This window comes from Anopheles aquasalis, chromosome 3, assembly GCF_943734665.1.
Source record: "Anopheles aquasalis chromosome 3, idAnoAquaMG_Q_19, whole genome shotgun sequence".
Classification (NCBI taxonomy): domain Eukaryota; kingdom Metazoa; phylum Arthropoda; class Insecta; order Diptera; family Culicidae; genus Anopheles; species Anopheles aquasalis.
The window spans coordinates 13840001-13865369 of record NC_064878.1 but is presented as its reverse complement, the minus strand read 5'-3'; the positions used below and the strand labels follow the sequence as shown (position 1 = coordinate 13865369).

At 48.3% G+C, this 25369-nt stretch overlaps 1 protein-coding gene across 1 annotated transcript in view; it reads left to right on the top strand.

The window, feature by feature from the left end:
• Positions 1-25369, top strand: part of LOC126579340 (nyctalopin-like) — a 77789-nt gene that overhangs the window by 25107 nt on the left and 27313 nt on the right. The window contains exon 2 of the mRNA XM_050242832.1: positions 6470-6822. The gene's annotated coding sequence lies outside the window, so the exon portion shown is untranslated. The remainder of the gene's footprint in view (positions 1-6469; positions 6823-25369) is intronic.

Here is a 25369-nt window from a genome sequence, read left to right as displayed (position 1 = left end):
GGACAATTTTAACCTCTTCATCTGCTCGGTCACTCCGGGCACATTAACTCCGGACCGATCCGAGGAGAGGGCGACCAACGGCGCTCACTGATGACAATACAGTTTCACACCCGTTTTCCCCGTGGCCGGCGACCATCATTGGCAACATTTTTCACACGCAAGCTTCCGGCCATCACCGCCCCCCCCCCCCCCCCCCCCCGGATACCACAGGCTCCTCACGTTATCGCGGCGCGATTGGCTTCCGTTGAAGGTTCCGAACGAGACCGGGTGACGGCAGGCCGGAAGATCCGGAATCATTTCCGATGAGACCAGCGCAGCACGGAGAGCTTACGGTTGGGAGTGACAGCAGCTGGACCCCCCGGGAAGAAACCTCCGGCTGTGGAAAAAGGACACCAGGGGAAGCCCAAAAGCGAGGAAGCGAAAGTAAAAGAGATCATAATCGTAATCGCTTTAGAAATTGATAGTAATGACTCGACATAATCGTCAACATAATCACTTTCGCCCCATTTGGCGGGGTGAGCTCCGTGGTAATGGCCATGGCCCATGGTGTCCGCGAATCGTCCAGCATTAGCAGGCGTCGTCGTCGTGGCCAGATCGTTCCATTCTAATGGACCAGCCGTTACAGCAGGCCGGAAAACGATGCCGAAGAGACTTTGTTGGTCGGGGAATGAAAAATCAAATCCGAAATCGAACTTCGGGAGCTTCATCATCATCATCATCATCATCACCACCACTTGGGCATCCATTTTGTGGTGTGGCATCCTTATCAGTGGTGAGCCATTTTATAGCTTCCCAGCCTGCCGCTGAGCGAATCAATCTTTTCCCCTAATGTTTTGACCAAAAGCACAGTTGACCAACGACGACGACGACGACGACGACGACGACGCCGAAATTCAGCTTTGATCGATCGATGTCAAGCACCAAGACCGCCGGGCGGGCGTGACAATTCTGATCTTTTTCGACGCCGGAAATGGCAGGAAATTAGGCAATCCCCTCGCCCACCCCTCGGGCTCTCCTTCGTCACTCTTTGACTCATCCATTGGTTTGGCTTCCGATTAGCCTGCTCACGTCATCATCTTCCGGACTTCCGGGGTTTTGCCGGGGGGCGTTTCTTTTTGGCGCGACCGAAAGAAAGGAAAATTCACGCAAAACCCACACCCGCACGCGTGTTCTAACGTTCTAACGAGGAAAAATGGGAGCAGTTGGCTCTCTGTTTTCGATGTGTCATCCATTTGTTTCGCTTTTTTTTTTGGGGGAGCCGCGGCATCATTGTCGATCCTCGATTAGGCTCTAAGCGACTCGTTCGTTCGAAGGTCCTCCATTTTCTCACTTATTAGGGTGCGTCGATACCCGGGTGGCCACGACCGGGGAGCGATTTAGACAAAAATTTTCCAACAAACTGACTCGTCATCCAGCGAGGAAAAGCCTTGGAGGCCCGGTGCCTGTTGTTCGCATTATTTTATCGGAATACATTTTTGGGGCGGTTTTTCCAAGGAAAAACACACCCTTCTGTTTGTGGAATGCGATGGCTTTTAGGGGCTCAAGATGACGAACGGTAAAATTGTGGAAAGTATTGAAGGGTTTGAGGTAACGTCACATGGAACACACTTTGGTGATCGTGATGGTTCCGTTCCGTTGTTCACTCCGCTGGTTCGAACCGGTGATGATAGCAGCAACTTCAGCTCGCGCGAGAGCCACCAGAAAACAAACCACCTGCTGGGGCCCCGCAAAACCCTAACCGAAGGAGGAAAAAAAGAATTTTCCACTTTTGACACATCATCAATCTCGTGGCCCTCATTCTTCTTTCTGTCAAGAAGCAAACCGGTAGCCCCTTTTCTGTAGTTGGAAATGCGATGGAAAACACTGCGAGTCGCCCGGTGGTACACTCTCCCGGGAACCTGGGGGTCGATTGGTTTAATACCTTCGGGGTCGTAGCACCTTTTTTTTTTTGGGGCCCAAAAGCAACTGAAAACTTGCGCCGGACAGGGGCCAAAAGTTTGTGCCGAGAATTTATTTCTCTCATAAACAAATGCCACTCCTTGGGCAACGAATAACTCTGGCATCTGTTGAGAGAGCGAAGCGATCGATCGGTGTTTGGCCGTCGATATTTATTTGAAGGTCGAACAAGTTTTGACATCCTTTATGGAGTCACTGCAGCACACGCCCGCGGGTGTAATTGAAGCCCTCGATGTAAAGATTGTTAGTTTGGAATTTATGAGAATCGATTTGAAAGTTTTAAAAATGGTGTTTTCTTCGAGTTGTACGCTGTTGCAGTAATGATTGGGGAGAGGTGGCTCACAATCTGGATTCGGAGAGCATAAGTTGATATCGAAGTTCGAGATGTTTTCTTAAAAATGCCGCTAAAAAATAAACAAAATTGAAGGAAAATTCAACCATCACTCGAAGGGTCTACCGTTAAAAAACAAATATGAATCAATGAAAAGAATATTGATTTGTATTTTTCTGATAACCCATTAAGCAGCTACGCTGGGCACGAATTTTGATTTCGAATCAAAAGACTTGCCCGTTTAAGCGACGAACCCGGTTTGATCAAAATGTTGCCATTAATCGAAAAATTGGAAATCAATAATAACTCGACGGGGCTATCTGTATAAACTTATAATCTTTCAAACGAGTATCGATTTGTATTTTTCTGATGACTCATCACGTAGCTACAATGCGCACCGGAAAAAGTACAATTTCAATGAAACACCTTCGTAAATTTGATGCCATGGATGATTTTGTTTAAATACATCTTCCCCAAAAATACAACCAAACGCTCTTGAAAAGTTGAAGTTTAATATGACATTGATTTGAAAACATAAATTTGAATGGTTTCTTCACAAAAAATCAACAAAAATGGGTCTTTTTTGCACCCGAATTAACCTCATTAGCCCCCAATTAAACAAACTTCAATTTCCACTTTACAATCACTGTCTCATCGGCCATTTAACCCAGTTACCGTTGCTGCAGAATGGCTTCTGAACCTTTAAAAATGTCTCAATTTCCGTGGCACAATCCTCGTTCAACCAAGTGAATGACTTCTCGTCCTATTCTCCCTCCAGCGTGTCCACCAGCGTGACTCTTCCTTCTGAGTTACGCAGCAAGTGCAGCAAAAAGGACGAACGCGACGGAGCAGGAATTGCAGCTGGAAGCAATTTTCGAACGGTTCAATCAATTCAAACCCGAAGCCATTTCGCCAGAGTCCGCTTGGTCGCACTGACCATCGTTACGAATCAGTGACCCAAGGTGACCAACCGACGGACGGCAAGCAAACAAGAATTAAGCAACTAGAACAAACCACAGTGGGAGTCTTCGTCCTTGCCAAGGATTCCCTTTCCCAACAGTCCCAACGGACAACGGGACACGAGAACCACAAATGGCAGGAACGAGAAAGGAACGAAACTGCTTCTCTTCGGTGGAACTAGGTCTCTTATTGATTGGTGCAAATCAACGGAATAAATGATCGCCATCATCATCATCATCGTTAAGGCGGGCGGCGCATGGTGCAGGGATGAAAGGGCCAACCAGCCAGGATCCGGATCGGTCTTTGCCCTTTAATGGGTGGATCGATGGCGGTCGTAGGACATCCTGCGGAGCGCCCGGGGATCATTGTGTGCGCCCGAAAATGGGAATAAGCGAGCAAAAACCAAAGAGGCGACTTGGCGATACGGGGGAGGAGCTGTTGCGGGATAAATTGGCGCAAATCAGGCACTCGCGAGAGGGAAACTTTGGCCAACTGCTCCCAGCTCCAACTCCGGGCGGGCACACGAGAAACTGTAATTGATGAAGCGATGTCCATTAGCAGATAAATTGATATTTACTTTTGTGCGCGGTTCTGTTTGCCCACGGTTCTGTCCGCCGGCCAGTCGGTGGCCACGAGCCGCCACCGAGCATCGTCTTTCGTGGCTAATTAAAGATATTTTTCTTCGCGCGACCTCCAGCGTCCAGCTCATCATCGTTCGTTCGTTCGTTCGTTCCGGGCGTGCGATTCATGCCACGGTGGTGAACACCACAAGTGGCCAAGGCTCTGCTGCGTTTCTTCCGTGCTCCAAAAGTGGCCCCAACAAATAAACAAACAGACAAACACACAGGCAGACAGAAAAGGCCAGTGTGGTAATCTAAACGACGTCAGTAATTAGCCAGTTAAGATAAGTGATCAGATTTGTTTGTTGTCATGTACACAATGACCGAAGGCCTCGGGAGGCCCTCTCCACCCAAGGGCCAGGCCTAAATGGATCACTATTTAGCGGACGAGAGAGAGAGAGAGAGAGAGAGAATGGAAAGGGAAAAAGGGCACGAGCTCCACACAATCGGCGCCACTAATCACCTTTCACTTACTCCTTCTGCTGTTCCCGGTCCGAATATAGTTGTACGCGGCCATTTTAGTTCTTCGCCAGGACGGCAGAAAATTAAAGATAAAAGAGGTCTTGGACCAATAAAAAAAAAAAAAGGTGGGAAAACTTCTTCCCGTCAACTCAAGCCAGTAGCAGCTGGAAAATGGGAAACGTTTTAATGAAATGAAGGCATGAAGCAAGCGAGCGAGCAAAAAGGAAGAAAGCAAAAAAAAACACACACGGGAAAAAACCTGCCCGAAACCATTGATGAATTTTTAATGAAAACCTTTTATCCACCCTTCCCTCCGGTGGGTGGTCGGTGGGCCAGCTGTCCCGGGACGGGCTGAATGCCAAAAAAAGGGAGCCTCCGAGGGAATGTGAATCGAGCCGAGCTGTATCCTTGTACCATCTGACGGGGGGTTGGATAATAAATTTGCTAGCATTATAAATTTCCCTCACTCACAGGGGTGAAAAGGGTGCCCCAGGTTCACCAGATGGTGGTGGTGGTGGCGCTGGTGGTTGTTCGGGTGGTTCGCAATCATGAGCGTAATAATTGTTATTATTATCGGTGTGATGAAAAATTAAAACCAATTTCCCGTGTCTGTGTACTCAGTGGTGCTAGCTGAGTTGATTCTTGATCCTAGAATCGGGAAGTGAAGAGTTGTGGTGACCTCACAGCGGGAATGATAAGAAATTGTTGGCAAGAGGCAATTGATTTTGAGACTTTCCGGTGACGATGCTATCAAACTTTACTTTTATCGCTTAAGTTATGTGTGGCTGTTACTTTTCGAGAATAATCAATTATTTGTTCAAGAAAATGTATGGATTTTATTCTTCAAACATAAATAAATGGCATAAATTATGGGGAAGTCTCAGATAAAATTAGCATAAGATTAGAAAAAAGTAAAAATGAAATACAACCATAATAAATAATGAGGTTTCGCGAGAGTCTTTCTGAATCCAGGCCACGATCTTCCTTAATTAGTCCTTGAACTCTTGGGCTACTAGAATTCGTGGTGCTATACAAAAGAACTCTCAAATGTTCGCTGACATGTCAAAAAGAGAACCGGTTGGTTAGAAATGTCCCAAAAAGACTGGTTCGTTTGACTAATTAGCCCATTCTTTTATTATCGCCAACTTTTCCTTGAAAAATGGCGATATAATGAGGCTGTTCATGTGCCTCCTTTCCGCACATCCATAATGAGCCTGGTGCTGGTCCGCTGTCGTGCGAGTGTACTAATCTCCATTAGTGTGAGCTTACCTCTATTGCCAACGTTTGACGAACGTAATCGTGACAATTGCGCTTCCGCCAACGGAATGGTGGAGCCTAGCAGCACCTCATCTACCCCGCCACTCCCATTCAAACCAGGATTATCCCATAGGTCCGATGGATTTAATTTGTCAAAATCCATGCTACCATCGAAAAGCGGCCACAACTGGCACGCGGAACGACTTGAACCGGATGTGAATTGGGTCTATCCAATTAGCGCACAAGGTGAGCGCACGGAATCGCGGCCCGTTGCCTCTTTTGGTTACTTTTTTGTCGCCGACGAACTTTGCCACCGGCAAACGAGCGACCTGGCAGCGAGCGCGTGGTTCGGAACTGGGACTGGTGTACTCGGAATGAGATCCTCCTTTTTCCCATTTCCGGTGGCCACTTGGCGTAAAATAAAACAAAAAAATGCGGCTTCATTTGCGAGACAGGAGGACCCAGCTTCGCGTGTGGCCACCAAGTACCTGCCAAAGTTTCGTTTCCGCTACCACTCATCGACAATACTACGCGCGCGCGAGAGAGAGAGAGAGAGAGAGAGCGAGCAAAGCTTTCGAGAGGTTTTCTTTTGGTGGTGCTGGAGGATGAAAAAAAAGAGAAAAATTAATGGTACACCGGAGCCAGACAGTCTGGGAATTTTCATTAAAACAACTCGAAACCAAACCAAACACTTCCGTGACGTCAAGAGAGAAAGCGAGAAGGACCCTCGGAATACGGGGAGGCCAGGACGTAAATTGCAAATATGGAAATAAAACAAAAATAAAAGAAATGAGGGAAAACAACGTTGCGTTCGCAACAAAAAACCCGTGGCCATGGTCAGAAGTGTATTAACGAACTTTTCATTTACTTTCCACTTTTGCAGGACGTGTAACGTGCTTCAACCTTCCCCCCGTGAGAAGAAGAGGCGGCCCCAAACCACTGGCCAAACGGCGGATTTTCGGCGACGCACCACCATTCCGTGATGAGCGTCAGTGACTAATGAACGAACGAGCCTAACCGGGACGAAAGTGAAGAGCAGAAGGAAAAGCGAAGTTCATAAATAAGTAACGTCCCAGTAAGCGTTGACGAAGCGTTGACAGCAGCAGCAGTTCGGTAAAGTTTTGTCCGGTTCGACTGTTTTCGGAGAAGTTCACGCAGATCGACTAAACGCCGGCCACCCATTAGGTCCCAGGCCGACGGAACAGGGACCCCAAATCGAATCCTGTGACATTCGAGGTAAGTTGAAGCAATCCAGGTCTGGGTGCTAGATCTTTCCCCTGTTTTTTCTTTATTGCTGCAGAAAAGTTTCACTCAAGGCGACCTTTGGGAGAGTGGAGAGAGGGTGGACAGACTGTGTTGGCGTGCTGACTTTTATTGGGGAGTTTTCCCCTGTTGCGATTCCCCTTGGGAATCGCTGAAGGTCACCCCTTTTTTATTCGCAAATAGCGCGTGCCCAGAAACCACTCCGAACCAGAATGGTGCGTGGTGGGATTGATTTAAGGGAGTAATTGCTTAATTAATTATTGAAATTCACTTCAACAAAAAGCGGGGTGGAAAGCCAAAGGACGAACGAAGGTTGGGTCCCTTTTGCTGTTGTGCTCGTGCGCCATTTTGTCGCCAACTGGCCAGGGCCTAAGGCAGGGCACGCTAACCAGGATACCCGGGACCTTCTCGAGCACATTAATCGTTTGGCTCGATTGGTCGTGGAAATTAATTATTCACCTTTTTGCTGAGGGGGTTTGCAGAGCAGGCGCACCGTAGCATCGGAGACCACAGAAAGTCCGCGGCAGTTCCTAACCTCACTTGGGTGCCGGGCTGAGTTTAGATAAAAAATTTAAAGTAAAAGCGGGCACCGGTCCGCAGTGCAGGGCGTGATGAGAGGGTAGCAGTTACAATTTAACCTTTTTTTTTATTAAATTATTACCGTCAATTTGCCACTCGTTGAAATATTAAGTAGCGACGTACCTAGCGCGTGGAACACTTTGTGCTTGTGGAACAGTGGAGGGAGGGAGAGGCGATGGAGCCGAGTATTAATAACGGTTCACTGTTTATGAGAGTTCGCGTGCCGCTGGCTGTGGTGGAAAGGGCTATAGGGACACTCGCTGTCTGAGTGATGATGGCGAGCGATCGAAGGGGGAAAGAAAGGATGTTCCTGGAAAGAATATTGTGGAATATTTATTTAGTATCTTTACAAGCAGTTGTTATGCATACCTCTTGTTTGCGAAAATGCAATGCAGAAGTATTAGAAATGCAAGAAAGTACTAGAAATGTACTAGAAATGCAAATGAAAGAAGTGCAAGCAATGAATCAAATTTATATAATACTGCAATGAATTCAATTTGGAGAGTTTTTTTTTTAAATAACCAGAAACAATCAGCATTTCAAGATTGATCTTAATGATTTCAAAGTTGCCAATCGCTAGCAGAACACACAAAAGAAAACTAAACAAAGGTTCTTTAGATTCCTGATAAACTATTCAGACGCTAACGATTTTTCTTAACAACTTTAATCTCATCTCAATCTAAAAAACCTCTACAGAAAAGGCACACAGCTTTGTCAGACAAATGCACCGTGAAACGAATCGACTTTTATCAACCTCGAAACCCTGCAACAGTTTTTCCAAACCTCTGGAGGAAGTAAAAACAATAAAAAAATACCAACATCAAACTGTCTCCCAGACCCCGGGACGCGTTAAGGATTAGGCAACAGTCGGGGAGGGATAAGCCAAGCAAGCAAAGGCATTAAGTAGGTATTGTTTTCGGTTTGAACTTTTTAATTCCTGTTAAAGCGACAACCGACGCCACCGGCGAGTAGCGCGGAGGAAGTGATGGTGCCATCGCAGAGTGAAAACTTTTCGCCAACATTATCATCACGAACATCGAGCCACCGATCGAGACTCCCAGACAGATACACAGTAGCGAGTGTAACGGAACGTTGATCGAGGAAAAAGAGAGAGAGCGAAAGAGAAGCGTCCATTGCGAGGTACATGTGCCTGATGTTGGTCCTTTTACCAGCGAGGCTTCACTCAGGCTGGGCTTCGAATAAAATCCTCGGGATTTTTATCCATCACCCCGCGTCACGGCTCTCCCTCTCTCTTCGCTGGGTGGTGCGTGGGTTCGGCTTTTAAATTTTCTCACACCCTCCGCCCATTGTGCCCAACGTAAATAATTGTTTCACGAAACGAAACACTCGCTCGATCAGGATGGACTCATTTATCAGCAGCCTTGGTCGAGAACAAGAGGCTTCACGCTGCCGTTCGTACTACTCGTTGACCATTCACGATGGAGCGCAAGTGAGAAAAGAAGGTTCCCAAAAAAAAGGGCAAAGGAAATCCCAAGTGGCTCATTTGGTGCGTTGGTCGGAAGGACCTTTCTCCAGCAGGAGGCGCGAAAGGAATGTTGTCAGTTTGTTTCTCCAAACATTCATTCAACATTTCTCCGCTTTGTGCTGCTCCTGTTGTTTGCTGGCACGGCTACTGGTAAGAGGTGCCGCTGTTGATTTCACTTCCAGCACTGCGCACACGGGGCTTGATTGAAGGTTGAAAAATGACAACCGAAACCGGAACGGAATGGAAACCTTAGGACCGCTGGTCACGATTAATGCGAACGCTTAGTGAAAGTGAAATCTAAGGATGGCGCACGGCATTGAATGGCCGAACTGAGTTCAGTGTGGGTGCAAGGGAAAACCATTTTTCCTTTTTCCTCGGATTTGCTAATCCAACCCGATTGGACACTCGCATACACTTGTGGGGCTTGCTTTTATGCTCGGTCAGTATTGTGTCGGTATTGATTAGTAGCAGTAGCTAAGCTGCGGCTTAGAATGGTCCGTTTTTTGGAACATTTTTAAAGGGAAAAAGGGAAATTTGGGTAGGAAAAAACATATTTCATAAAACCGGGAACCCGTTCTGGCAACAAGAGGGAGAGACAGAGAACTATCCTCATAAATGACTTTATCTAGTTCCTGGGCATCGGGGCGCCGTAAATCACCAGCACTAATCCGAAAAGAGATTGAAAAGAAACGAAAAAAAGACCTTCATAAGCACACACGCTTCCAATTCCTATGCAAATACCTTCCGGATAAACATATCAATTATCTTAATAAATTCATTACCGCCCCACTTCCACGGCTGGATTATGGTGACTGTCCTCCTTTACACTGGAACGTATCCTCTATGGTTTGCAGACAAAAAAAAAATAGGGACGAAGGACACTCCACTCCTTTTGCACTTCGTTCCATACTCTAGAACCGTAACCGGAAGCGATCACTTTCACCTTCCAACGCGGGAAAAATGAGAGAGTTAGTGGTCTAGCAGGTGAACGGCCCGGTTGGCCCCGGATGAAAGTAAAATCGTTAAAATCTTAGTGCATAAATCAATTTAATGGACCCTCGGTCCTTGTTCGCTTTTCCCCGGTGAGTGAAGGGTGTTGCGAGACTTTAACCTCTCCTGGTCGGTGTTTTCCCTTCGCGGGAAAAGCGAAAAAAGAGAAAGAAAAATCCTTTTCCACCGTCCAAACCGTTCGAGGAGGGTTCGATGGATGGATGGGACAAAAATGACGGTGGGGGGTTGCCACTGACACTGACTCCAATCATTCACCCAACCGAACCCAACGTTCCAAGAAAAAGGGGAAAAAGCAAACCAAGTACAGCGTCCCGGTACGGTGTCGATGTTTGCGCAGAAGCTTTGAGGCTCCCAAAACAACGGGAGAACACCAAAGGACGAAGGACCCATTCGCTTTGTCTCAGCTGGCGCTCGCATTTGAAGAGAGGGGGGGGGGGGAAGGTAATAAAAATTTATTGGTAATTTTTATTGTAGCGCAAACCAACCTCACACCAACCAGGAGCAGGAAGAACCACGTACTGCACCATCCTGGCCGGTACGCTGGCTTCGAACGCAACTGAACGCCATTTTTCCCGGACCGGAAACCCCCAAATTCTACCGAGACACCTATTTAGAGAAGAAGAGCGATCGATGGGTGCGCTCTCTTGTGTTTCGCGCTCGGAAACAGCTTTTTGGTGTGTCCTTTTGGTGTGTTGTGGCCATCGCTGCGCGACCATCAGCGCTTATATCTGACTGGCGCGGTGTCGGTTGTCTGTCTCGCGTCTGTTTGTGTTGGGTGCGCCTCAACCTCACACCATTGTACCAATAAAAGTGAAAATTTCGCATTTTCTGACCGTCGGACCGTGCTTCGAGTGGTGGCTGGCTTCAAACGGCAACAGCAGCAGCAGCATTTGCAATAAATCGATTGAAGTTCGTGGTTGTGCTGCTACTGCTCCGCACACATGCCCTGATGTGTGTGCTGCTGTGTTTGCTTATTTTGCGGGCTTGGTTTTTTTTTCTTCCCTTCCGGCTGCCTGTCAGTTGTTGGCCTTTTGGGAGTCTGTCTGGCCGGGACTGGCCGGAGGGCTAAGAAGATTACTTTAGCCAGACACTGGGGAGCGGGAGAAGAGAGCGTACCTTCTGTACCTCTAGCAGACTCATTTCGCTGGTCGGAGGGAACTGGTAGTTTGTTTATGGTAAAATTGAAAATGGGAAAAATCCATTTTACGATCCGGCTAGCCATGTCATTGCGCAGGTTTTAATGGTTGTCTAGTGGCGTGGTAACATTACCTTTTGCACCGAAAAATGGTTCCTGGAAATGTTTGTACATGTTAACGTTAAGCAAGAGGATTAACCCTGTTGTAAATGCCGGAATGTACAGACGTGCGTCGTGGCCATCCATTTTCCATTTCCAACACTCTCTTGAATACACATCGATTTAAAGATGAGAATGGCAAAGAAAAGAAAAAAAAACAGCGAACTATTCCATGACAAGTACACTCCGTCTTCTGTGTCAGCCAGAGAACTGCTACGGGACAGATAAAGTGCGAAAACAAACTGAAATCAATTTTCAAGCGAAGTCGTCGCTACACACTACAGTAGAGTTCCATCCGAAGGACTGGCTAGCCACAGCTGATACCACTCCGATAGTGGAGGAGTTAAACAGTGAAATGGATGAGAGGTACTTCGCCAAGACACTGAAATGGATACACTTGGCCCCCGGCGAACAGTTTTTTTCCAGTTTTTTTTCCCAAAGCGGTGCTTTTCCGTTTGGTGAATTCTAATTCCAGCTGGCAAGAACAATGGCAGTTCAATTATATTGAACCCTCTCTCTTCGTCCTCTAGCCCGTGCGCCTGGTTGTCCGAAGAAAATAACTTGAAAATATCAATCAAAAAGCGAATTTGATTAGCTTGGCCACAAACCAATAAAGCAGCTGTGTTTGCGGTAGCTTTTCCTTCTTCCGATCTGGTGTCGAGGTGGTGCTGCAGCTGGAAAAATAGAATTCACAATTCCCGATCGATCAGCTTCCAGCCATTCCACTTTGGTGATGGTCTTTGGCCAGCTCGCTATCTCGCGCGCACTTGTTGGCCTTCCTTTTTCCAGCTCCTCTCAACTCCGGCCGCGAGTAAAGTTGGCCTCGAAAATGCAGCCAACTGCGATTGCCATTCTCGAGTGATCGAACGCTTTTTCCCGGTTCGCGCTTTTCATCGCACTTCATTCCACATTTCCATTCCGCTCGCGCCACGAAGATGACGGGGAGCGCCATCATAAGCGCCACGTGGCTCGACAGCAACTGACGGACGGATGGATGGATAGACACAGAGAGTCTGAAGTTAAATTTAGTATTCGAGCACTTCCTTTTGCGGGTTTTACTCGCTACGAAGAGCTCGCGATCACGACTATTTGCCGACAGTCCAAGCTGCGCCATGTCCTTGTATTGATGAGCATTGATGCCAATCCCATTGACCACTTCCTGACAGGGAAAGAAATGAGAAAACGGGAATAAAGTTAGTGAACGACGAACAACCATTTACTTGCTCGTTACATTCCGTGATGGTTCCATTTCGAAAAAACTCCATCTCCATTAAAGTTTCCACGAAAAACGAGTAAGTGTTTGGTGTAAAAGTTTGGCTGGAAAATTCAATTCCCAGCACTACGAGTTTGTCGAAACTTTCTGATGTCCATTCCGTTACGTTCACGGTAGTTCGTTCACACACCTTTTAGCCAGCGGGGTGCTAAAATGAGAGTCCCTTGGACGGAAAGCCAAACACAGCACAACACAAGCTCTAGGGGTGCCCCTAGAGGGCGTGTTTTCCATCCCCAAAAATCCACCCTCGCTCACAAAATAAAACAGAGACAAGCCCCCAAAAAGGACCCCAGTCTCGTTGGTGAAGCCGAATTTCTCTTAATGACCACGACCAGGGTGAAAACATTTCAGCGTTCGCACTCTCGCAGGAAATCCTTCTTGTTAGAGCCCTGCTGCTACATTCTCGATGCGATCGTCCGGAGGGGGGAGTTTTAATTGTAAACGCAGGCCTCGCACGCCTGGCATAACTCTCAACTGACGTGAGTGATTCGTTCGCTTTCCTGTTCCTCGCGGGGCCGTCGTCGTCGTCTGCCAGGATTAGTTTCACCGTCCACGGCAGGGAAATGGTGAAAATGAACCTAAAATTGGCTGACTTGGGGACACCCCTTGAGGTGGCAGAGCACGGCCCGTTGCGTGACGCACGACATTCAAGGATTACGGACCGAGCGGCGGGAACCCCAGGACGAGCGCGTGTGCTGGAACTTTTCCTCGACCGCCGCCGAGGAAAACTTGGACCAAAATTTGCTGCGAATTTGCTGTGGCCATCGCGTGGAAACGGGTCAATCATTTTTTGATTAATTTGACCTCGTCCCGGAGGCTCCAAGAGCGCCTGTGCCCTGTTCGATCGATAAAGAAGGACGCGAAGGCAAAAGAGAGGATGAAGGAAAGGCCTTTTCTGTGTTTTCTGAGCGTTTTTTTTTCATTTACTCCTTCCAGCCAATATGCAAAACTCAAGCGAGGCGAGCAATTTATTCCACTTGCCTTCGGCTTACGGCCTTATGCATTGCAGTAACGGGAAAAAAGGGGGAGGAAAAAATAAGAAAACGCCGGGAAGGAGAGAATGAAAATGGCCATCCCGTTGATGTGGCCGTTGACCTTTTTTTTGTAGGGGGGGGGAGGCACACCGAGCTTTAAGCGATACGGTCAACTGGACGCAATTGCCCAATCGGTTATAAGCGGTTTGAGCAGAGAGCCTACAGGCGAAAGAAAAAAAACAGAGCTATCCCTGATATTGCGGGGAAGGAGCGAAGCAAAAAGTCTACATTCGCCACACAGGGACCTATAAGGACACGCTGAAGACTGGCCATTGCCACAAAAAGGATGCCAAATCTGACGCCAGAATGTCTCTTTAAAGAGAACAAGGGGCACACTCTCGGCGAGGGGTTTCGGTTGTCTGTTCGGTGCTTTGGGTTCTGCATCTTGGGTGTTAGTACTTCATTTCCGGTCATGTTCCCGGCCCCGTCCCGGTCGTACGCTACGCCATTAAGAAGAGAGCGAGAGAGGAACCGTGCCAAGAAGTCCTGTTTGCGCGAGAGTTGATATCGAAATATGAAAATGGTGCCCAATTTCCATGTTGTGGCTATTCCGCTTTAATCTTTTTTTTTTCTTGCTTTTCCCCCTGCTTCGAGTTTGTTTCGTTCCGGAGAATGGTTTGGCTTTTAAGGGACTGCGATGGCTAGCATTTCATTTGCCTCTCTCCCCGAAAAACCTTTCGTCTCCGTACACTCACTGGCATAGACTTGGAGAGTGCCTCATTTTGGATGCGCCCGGAGTGGTGCATCTGCACTACGCTGGACGGTAGCAGTGCTTTGGCTGGTGCCAGCCAGCTTCACAGCGGACACACGATGATCATTTGCACTTCTGAACTGCCACTTTAGATAGACGCCGCGCACAAGAGTGGAAAGCAAACCAACCAAACATTGGCTGCTGCTGCTGCTGCTGCTGCTGCTGCGAGTCCGTCCGTCTGCCAGTGTCTGGGAGGCAGAAGATGCAGAATGAAATCAATTTGCCGGCACCAGCAAAGCTCGTTGGCTCTTGGTAGAGTAGTGGTCGAGATTGGAGGCAATGCATGCAAAGCAACTGCATGCCCACTTGCCAGTGCCCGGGAGGTGTTTGAGGGAATTTTTCAATTTCCAGCCAAAAAGTCTTTAAACGATGCCCGCGGAGCCTTTCGGTGCTTGGTTCGGAGCTTCAATGGTAGATGCTTTTCCATAATTGAATGAATCCCTCTTTGTATTGTGTATTGTGTTGTAGTTTGAAATTCTACGAGACGGTAAATTAATTTGGAAGAAAAATCATTAATCTTCTCGGTATAACTTGAGGAATCTCTTCGTCGCTCCTGACTAACTCAGGGATACGAAGCTGGTAATTAGTAGCTTCCACTTGCTTTACTTTGCTTTTGCTTTCCTTTTTTTTTTACCGCATAGTATTACACGTGCTTCAGTGCGCTTATCATCGCTTCTAATCAGCATCATTTCGTTAAAGCACTTCGTTACGATTCCTATCACGCCGCGGTCGATTCCGGCTCGTAAAACGAAGCGCTTACCACGCTTGGAGCACTGAAGCTTATTTATAACAACCAGCGAACCCAACCAGGCCCTCACTCACATATTACACGCCTTCCTTAAATCCTTTTCTTTCCGTGGCACGGTACTGGCCAGAGCCATAATTTTCATGTCAAATATTAGCTCCCACTGAACTCAGGACCTGCACGTGGTGGCGTGTGTATCGATCGGATCGGAGGAGTAGTATGACCGCACCTGGCCACCACCGATTTGAACGCATCGGTGGATCGTGAAACAATACCTTCGTGATTAACGGCTGGAAAAGCGGAATAAAATTACTTAATTGTGTTCCTCGCGTCCGCCACGCTATTCCCTTGCAGTCGGACACTGCCACCAGCATTTGAATTCATTAGCTGGGCGCCGTTAGGGAGGGGTCACAGGGCAAGATTGATTACTACTCCGTGTGTAGTGCCGGGTGCCAGCGAATGTGCAAAAAACAACCTCTTTCACGAGAGTGACCACCGCCAAGCAGTGCGAAGGTCTGCAGTTGGATTAGACGTAGACGGGGAGGGGAAAAAACCCCGAAAGGTCCTTCTCGTTAACGCGTCTACCGTTGAGCTGCTGAGCTGCCGAGGAGAGAGAGAGAGAGAGTGATTGCTTTTTATGAGTTATGGCTCACCAGTTTCACCGAACGTTGCTTTATGTGATCGTGACTTTAGCCATCGTGGGTTGCGGTGTAAAAAAGGATTGCAAAGGGTGAAAAAAAAAAACCAGTGGAAAAACGAATAAACATAAGTAACTTTACCCCAAGCCATTATCACGATTTGAAAGTAAGAGGTCATGGTGAGAAGTAGTAAAACCGTTCCAGTAAAACCTCCGCGCTGTGTGCAGACACTTCAGTGGCTGGTCAAGGGACCAATAGCCAATTCATAAATCTACGATCGAGCATGGAGCATGGAGCACGGAGCTGGCATAAATCCGCGTCAGCAATTAGTGCACCAAGTCGTAGCTTGTTCTTCTTCCACACGAATGAGTGAGACCCCAACCCGGTGGTGCTGGTGGAGTGGATTTAATTTATTTAAATTGCCCATCACGAAAGCTGTACATTAACACATAATTACTTCATTACAAAGAGGGACGGCGTACCATTGCATTCTGCGGCCACTTTTGTCGGACTATCTAACGATCAGCAATCGTCAAAAGAGGGTACGATGGAATATGATGGTCCTTTTCGTGGCTCCTGTGTTGTGGCCAAGCTTGTGTGTGCGAAGGACAAAGTGGAACGAAGAGTCGTTAGCTGTCGAACGCCCACAGGACGAACGTTGCACGAGACGGCAATCAATCGTTCATTCAATCAACCAGTTCACTTCAATAACCGTGCGACGCTGGGATTGTCCTTTTGTGGATTAGAACTGTAAGTCCATGGTGAGAGAGTTTTCCACCAAAAACCCTTCCAATTTTTCGCTCAAATAAAGCAACCAACTAACCAGCTCTCACCGACTCCGACGGCATTCCGTTGGACTCGAATGGGATTCGTTGTTGCACGCGATCTGGCTAACGGCACGCCACGGCCACGGTGAAGCGGATTAGCGAAGAAAAAATTAGCAAAACAGGACGCTGGAGGGAGAAAGGGGTTTGCGTGCCACCGAAGTTGTGTTCTCTCCCCCCAGAGGGGCGTTCAGGATGTTGTTGAATCGGCTCGCCTGGTGAGCGATGATAAATGTGCAACAGTACAGTGCTCTTCGAAGGAACACTGTTAGTGTAGAGGTCGAGAGCCGTTTAGGGGGGGCAGGGTCCGAACAAAGGAAAAACTGCACTGCCATCCCCGTGCTTTCCAGAGGAAATATAAAATATTTTTTAATAATAACAATGAGCTGTGCATCCGAGAAGAGTTTTCCACTAGCCAGCTCACGGTCTTTGTCGTCTGCGTTCTGGTGTTACGTTCCCGGTGACTATCGAGACTATGGAGTTTTTTTTTGTATTGACCATGTTATGGTTTATGTTTTGCAAATGTGTGGCAATTAGGGCGGCAAACTTTCTGTAATGATCCTTTGAAATTTAACTTTCAAATTTGCGACCGTTGGCCACGCGACAAAGGGGGGGGGAGAACTTGTCCGATAATTAGCCTCTGAGTGTGTCTTGGTGTGTTGGCAAAGGTCGGAGCGGCGCGACTCATAAATAAGGGCCAAGCCTATAATCAAGCCTCATTTCACCTACTTACGGGGTGGGTGCAGAAAGATTTTCCAAGAGTAAATGTAATTTTGAAGCACTAGACACCGCTCTCCAACCCCCTTTCCAACCGGTCTAGAGTCTAGACTGTCAATTTAATGAGAAATGATTTCCCTAATTTTGAGCTCATCAAAACGAATGAAGCTCGAGTTCGCTTCATGTTTCGCGAGAAGAGCCGACATTTCTCGTTCTCGCTTTTCCTCTGTTCCTTATTCCCGTTGAATATTCATTCCGGAAAAGTATTTTGATTTAATTCATAATGTTTGAAAGCCACTCGGAAAAGATTTTCGTTCGCGCGCTCTCTGTTGTCGCTCATTATGGAAAGAGAAAAATCATGTTTTGCCACTGCCACCGCCTCTGGTTTGTGGAACGAAACCCCCCCACCCGATGGAATGTCATCGTGGCTCGGCAGAAGAATAAGATTAAATTTCCACAGAAGCCTTCTAGCGCCGGGGGTTGATGAGGACGAGGAAAATGTGGCCAGTGGACGACGTGGCTAGTGGACTTCGTAGTGGTCATTATGGAGCGCAGCGCTTGCTTTGCGATAAATTAGTTGCTTCGCTGGGTGGTGTTGATGGCGAGAAGCCTACTCTGACTGGTGCCAAAGTTGGATGGACACCATTCAGGCAGCGACATTGCGATGTTTTCCGACACAAACATTGCGCCAGCAAGCCATGCCAGCCAGCCAGGCCAGTGTCAAGTGTCAAACGCGCAATGGATACCGTTCGTTCTGAGGGAGCTGCGGCGGTTTTTTATAAAAAGACAAACCATTTTATTCATAAAAAATATGAAATCGTTCAACAAGAAGAAGAGAGAAAAAGTGTGAGAGGCTCAACTGGGATGCCTGACGCGAAATGGAAGCTGCTCAACATCAACACTATTGCTGACTCTGCGGAAAGGTTTTTTTCTTCGAAATAAAATTAAATAAAAAACCCACCATTTTACACTCCCTATGCTTCATCCCTCAAGGGAGTCTTCGAGTTGTTGCTACCATCATCAGGCGGCACTCCAAGTAACGACGTCGAACGGAGGATTTTTGTTAAGTTTTTCAAAGTCGCGAACAGGACTGCATCTCGCCTGACCACGGCCGGTCAGGTCTCGGCCACTTCTTGATGACGCTCCGTTAGGACGTCATCCGTTTCAATCTAATTTACTCTACACCTCTTCCACACTTCCCTCGGTTGCTCTCGCACACAAATCGGAAGTCCGTTTCAACCGATGCAGCCTCACTCAGCGCTTCTAATGATCACACGAACCGACACGAGGCACCGGCCTGCTGGCAAGGATTCATAATGTAGTTCGTCCGTTGTTGTTGCTGCTACTGCTTCTGATGATGATGATGATGGCGGTTTATTTTACGCTTAATAAAAAGAAAAGTTGATGCCGCTGCAGCAAGAAGCAGCAAGAAAAGAGGGAAGAAATTTTCCGACCATTTTCCATCCTCCACCACTCCGTTTTTTGTGAAATTCTTTGGGAGCGCCGGGTTTTTCGGGGAGGATTTCACGGCGCTTGTGGCGATCGCCCGCTGACCCGTGACTACGAAAGGGCGGATTGGATGGAGAACGGTTCTTGATGTGAACGGTTTTGGTGCTGCTGCTGCACGGCCAACGGAACGGACAGTCTGTTGAAGGCATTTTCCTGGGGCCCTTCCTTTTTTTTTTTTGGTACACTGCTTTTCACCGGGGTTTTCTCGTGGGTTCCCCTCCCTGGCCGCGCGTCCAGGAAACTGTCTCAATTTATATTCATGATGAGCTTTCATTTTTCACTTACAATTTTCCCTCCCAGCCGCAGGTGAGGTACGTTGGAAAAAGGAACTCAACCAAAACCATTCGGACCGTTTGCTCGGTAGGGACGGACGGACGGACGGACGGACGGACGGACGGACGGACGGACGGTTTTTGATTATGGCTAACGGGGGTGCACAATCACCAACACCACCACTAGCACCAGGCCACAGAACCGGCCGTGTGCAGTTCGCGTTCGTTGCAGTTCGTTTGCTGCACTATTTACCTTCTAATATCGCGCTCTAACGGCACGAGCTGGCTCCGAGGCCGGACTGGGTTGGTTGGAACGTTTGTGGTCAAAGTGAGCTGTGCCGTGCCGTTCCGTGCCGTTGTGCCGTGCGGCGATGATGTTTGATCCTGAGAGTCGAGCCAGTCGAGGCGGCTAATGTGCGTGAAATTGAAATTTGACGCGGTTCTGCCGGCGCTGCGCTGCGTCACAAGGCCGGCATCCCTTTTCGGGAGTGGCAAATCATATGCGATATGCTCACGGTCGCGACCAACATCCACATCGTAGCTGGCATGCTGTGATGCGATGCCGTCGCCGCATGGATGACGCGCGAAGAAAGCGGCCAAACGATGGACGAGTGGACGTTTTGAGGTGGAGCTCAAGCGTCACTAAATTGATTATTCACGAAGAGTGCTGTGACGGCCATGGCGGTGGATGAGATTTAAATTTCTCGAAACGGAACAAAGCAAATCCGAAGGCCAAGAAAGGATCGTCCGAGTCAGTCGAGGACTAACGCTGGTCAGATGTTTGTCAATCGCACTCGGATGGAAAACGTATTTTGAGCGAGGCAAATAAGCAAAACCCGATTACTAGCTAGCTAGCTGGCCAACGAATCGCTTTGCATTGGCGGCCATTTTGTGTTTTCTCTGTTCGTTTGGAGGAATGAATTTAATATATTATCGTTGAGAAGAGGTCTCGCTTGATTCGCTTGATGAATCATTCGCATTATAGCAGCAGTTGTGATTGTTATGCGATTGATGGTTTATCGTTTATTGATGCAGCTTCCATCCGTCCACCATAGCCAGCCAGCAATCAACATCAACAATACGCCACGACACAAAGAGAACACATTTACGATTTCCATAAAGCTGTCAACCACTCGGTGACGAATGCAAACGCTCCAATCCTCTCTATCGCGAGGATTATCAGCAGCAGCAGCAGAAGTAATCATCCGAATCCTATAGGAACCGTCACAGAATCAATTCGTGGCACATCAAACGAAGCAGCTTCTTAAAACGCTCCAATTGTCTCCGGTTTATGTGATGCGCCCGCCCCCACCCCGGGAAGGCGAAACCAATTAATTATCCTCATAAGCCCATCGTCAGTAACTCCGCTAATTCCGGGGTGTCTAGGATATTATCGGCATATCGCCGTGGTAACTCCCGGAAACTGTCATATCCGCCAGATATCCCATCAACTGGGCCGCGACTGACGCTCCATTCGATTCGCACTATTTCCGACTCATACAGGGGGGGGGGGGGGGGGGCGATTGGCACGTCAGCACGGCCCTGTCATCATCATCGTAACGGTGGCTCATCCTTCTCCTCGCCGTTTCAGTAATTCGGTGCACTGCACTATAAATTCCCTCTGGCAGCAACGCCACCAATAAGCCGAATCGAGCCGAATCGCCCATTGCGCCATCAGTGCGCCGGAATCATCCGTGCAATCCGGGTTTTCGCTCACGGTTTTATGGTTCTCCGCCCGCCGGTTCGCCGTCGTCGGAATTGGAAACAAATAAAAGTATCCTTCAGCTCGGTGGCTGTTTGTCCGGTGTTATTCCGCTTTTTTTATGCCACCTCGCATGAGGGAGGGCCCCGCGGAGTGTTGTGGCAAAACTGCAACGTGTCTATGTTTCCATATTTCCGGACCCATCCCATAACCATCAGTGCCAGTGTGTCCTGGAGCTGATGTCATCGAAATGTTGCCTGAGCGAAACGGAACCGAACCGTTCTTTTTTTTTTTTTGTTCTCTCTCTTCGTCTGTTCTGCTTTGCTAGCTATCTCTAATCCGTGTATCTTCTGTGCAACGGTATATGGTAGCTAGAATGGAGAGGAAGAGAGGACTTGGGGTGTGTCATCACGCTGGAATTGTCCACCGAAGGCACCGAAGGATGTATCATCACCAATCGGTTCGATACCTGTGAGTCAGCGCGTTAGAGCTTAGACGACGGTTGACGTTGACGGGACATTCCGATAACTGGGGAGTAGAGGCGACCCTCGCAGATCCCGGCTGTTTGATGTAGCAAAGCGATGCAAAGCAGTTTGTTGGAATGCCATTTTGCGCTTTGTTTGCGAGCATTTGAGTCACCTTTCAGTTCACAATTTGATGCCTCAGACTTAATGCGTCTGATAATTGGATCAGACTTCTGTGTAAGCGTTGAAGTTCAAAGAAGGACCTCAAGTGTTACACAATACACAATCTAAAACACTAGCAATGTTCCTATATCCAACGGATATCCGACTGAACTCTATCAAGCAATAGACTCCGGTAAATCCAGCAGATACTCCCCAGGAATCGGACACATGACAAGCGACAACACACGCACGTCCCGAAGCTTAGTGGAGGTTGAAGTGAATTATAAGAACCCTGACCAGCCCCCCCGGGGGGGACTCAGGGACGTTTCGATTAGTCCCTTTCATTCCGATGATGATTGTCACCACCGGACGGATTCATCGGACTTCTCCGGTACCGAAGTGATCATCAGCAATCGTCAGCAATAATGGCGAGTGTCCAGTCGCTGTGGCCGTCCGTGTCCGGGAGGACTCGACGACATCAGACACAGAAATGGGATCCATCGTCTGTCCATCTGTCCATCGTGCCTACCGCCCCACTTGAGGATTAACGAAATTTGGCTTCTCGGAAGTTATTGGGGGGGGGGGGGGGGGGAGGCACTCTGTTGGATTGGCCCGATGAGAGACAACACTGTCAACACCACTTCCGCTTAATGGCCCCTACGATGATCCTCGAGCGTGGAACGTGTGTTGGCAAAATCGAATTCCCTTTGGCACACCGATTGTGGACGACTTTTGAGTGATTAGATCGATCGGTTCTGCTCTGTTTGTTGCGTTGTTTTTAACTCACATCATGTCCTTGTGGTATTTAGATTGGCCTTGTACCATCGACACTGGATCACTTACAAACCGGACTTGCGAGATAGATTTTCGAGGTTTTTGCTTCATTTCAAGGCACTTCCAGACCCTTCCAGGCACTTCTAGGCACTTGTTGTATGAGCGGAGTTCCCCAAAAAGCCGTCCCCGTTTACCGGCAGCAAACCACAGTGTTCAGTTACGGTACAAAGCGGCATCTATAATGCACTTCGGTGGCTTGTACCGTCGGCATGTTCTGCTAATGGGTTCAGCACACACATATACACCGTTTTGGCCATACGCGATCGGAACCGGGTGGTTTCTGGAGGCTCTTTGCAGGCGCAGGCTCTCGGTAATTACGTTCATTCCGCTGCTGCTGCTGCTGCTGCCGTGTTGCTGCTGCCAACCAGCTGTGTACCAGCACTGTAAATTGGAAAACGCTGTAGGGCTATTAGGGAACAGAAAACGGTTTTCTGGTGTCCTTTCTGTCCGTGAGACGCAGCTGATGGAGTGGCAGCGACCGAGAGCTTTAAGGAATTATGGTGACAGCAAATCGCTTTAAAGGACGAAGCAAGTCGTGAGCCGCGTAGAGCTCACTGGAAAAGTTGATTTTTGAGGGTGTTTTCGCTAATCAGTTTGTTATCCACAAACCTTCACACACCACGTGTTGCAGAACACGAAGTGAAGCTACGTTAAAGGTCGCAAAAAGCCCCTTTTCCGGTGCGGATTAAAGCACAGCACACTGAGAATCAAGCTCACCTCAACGAAAAAAAAACGGACCATCAGATTAATACATCAAACCATCAAAGGGCCGCGAGAGACTGAGTCCGTTCCAGGCATTCCAGCGGGTAGAAAAAAAAACACACAAAACGATTTCGTTGGCGTTGGCAGATTCGCAAAATTCGCCCAAAAAGGCTTCTCATCCCCGCATCAGTTCCGCAGCTCATCCGGGCAGGCTGGCTGGCCGGTTGGCAGGCTTTCAAAGGATTCCCCCGCAATCTGGCGCAACAAAACGATGAGAGCGGGAAGCTTCGTCATCATCGCTCGACGCTTTCGACAATTTTATCGCGCATTTTAACATGCCACTCGTGCGGTGCTCGCGCTGCGGTGTTCTGTGTGCCGCGTGACGCGTGGAATGTTTCAAACTTTCGTCCCTCATCCCTCAGAGAGAGAGAGAGAGAGAGAGAGAGAGAGCGCGCATCCATTACAAAGCCCTGGTGCGAGGTGCGTGAAATGAAAACATTCGTAAAACGCGGGTATTACGAAGCGTAATCCGCGTGGCCGTGGTGTCCGGGCGATGAGTGGCGGTGCGTATCGGGAACAGTGGTGATTTTTCTGGTGATTTTTTTTCCGCATCCTGGCTTGTGTTCTGCTGGCCACAAGAGCCTTGTTCCGATGTGAAGTGAACTGAACATTACCAGCGGGACACTGTGATCTACTAACAACAATGGAAAATCAATTTGAAACTCCACTCATCTCCCTTTTCTCGCCTCTCTTGATGTGAAGGTGTCCATCTGGTTTCCAAAAGTGGATTTTTATTTTCCAAAACAATAAACAAAAAAAAGGATGAAGGACACACGACGCGGGAACATTATGTTTTCTTCCACTTTGATGCTTGATTGAATGCACGAGATTTGATTTTTATTGTCGTGCGTCGTGCAACAAACACATTTTCCGCTATCCTCGAACATTGCATGCTGATCGTGGCCATAACCGAACTCAATCAATCTCAAACCCTTTGGAACCCGTCCCCGAGGGGTGTCATAAGCAACAGCAATAGCAGCAAAAAAGGGGCGAATCCAATCAACCGTTCAATACTGGAATTGATTCAACTTCGGTCAGCAAAAGCGTCGAAACCCCTTTCGCGAGCGAGCGACCCACGGTTTGACTGTTCGTTCCGGCGCCAAGAAATCTCCGATTAAACGTTCATTAAACCGATTTCAATCTCGTCCTGCCTCGTGTGCACTACATTCCGGCAGGACAGACAGACTGACTGACTGACTGACTGACTGACTGACCAGCAGAAGTAGCAGCCCCAAATACACATCGCGAGGATGTTCTAAAGGGAAAAAATGAGGGAAAATGGGGGGCATCCACCAGATGCGATACGCGCTCAATCAGCAATCCTTTCGAGGACGAGATTTTTTTGCCACGCAAAACCAACGCAAGGACATTGAAGTGAATGCTCTGCGTCTCAATCACGCTGCGTCATCGAGACTCGCCGCTTAATCCTTCTGGTCACTGGCAAACGAACGCGGAAGTGGCAGTAAAACGTCCCCTGAAATCACTACCAACTACCAGGCGGCCATTTATTATCCTCATGTTGTTGTGTTCGGTTTGCTTGACCAAAAAACAATAAACATTCCCTACGGGTGTCTTTGTCCGGAGGCGATTTGGTTGCAGGAATCCGCCTCATGGCGACACATATTTTCTGTCACTAATACCCTCTCATCCCACGAGGCCCCAAGGAAAACGGTTCCCTTCTCTATGGCTTATGGTTCCCCTCATCCGATGCGCTGTAAGTGATAGATCTAGGGAAGATCTAGGGACACCACTAGGGAAGGCCAGTGCTGGCCAGGGACAGGCGAGTGGCGCTGTAATAAACGAATTAAAACAGCTCGCCTCCGGAGCTCCATCAACACTTTTACTGCTTCGTCGTCCGGAGTTCCCGAGAGCAAAAAAAGGGGAGCCAAAGGCAGAAAGTGCGGAATGGAATTATTCCTATCGTGGCTTTGGTGGTGGTGCTGTTGGTGATGAGGGAGGCGTAAGTGTCGTCTGCTCATTCTCTGGGCTGGCCAGGCTCTGGCGTTAGTCCATCGAGAGCAACCCCGTTCATGGCGCATGGGTGTGCGGATCTAATTTTCCGAACAATAAGCATAAGCTCCCTATAATCATAACTCATAGATACGTGTGACACCGGAATGGTCACCGCAACGGCACCACCACCACTACCACCAGTGCGTCCTTTTTTCCCTCCCACCACGGCTTTCATTTTTATTTTCCATTCCGGAAACACAATTTTTCCTAATGACAACTTGGGGTTCCCACTCGACCCTTCCTTCGGTTTTGGCTTTGGTTTGGTTGCCGCATCGGAACCGGGGGCTGGGGAGGTTTTATCAACCCCCCCGGAATGTGTCTCCCCTTCTCCAGTCTCCAGTCCAACCCACGGTTGGTCGATAACTTTCGCTTTTATTTGCCATCCGCTATGGCCGTAGAAATCGCTTCGATGCCGGGCATCCGGTGGTCTCTCCTAGTGCTGGTGCTGGT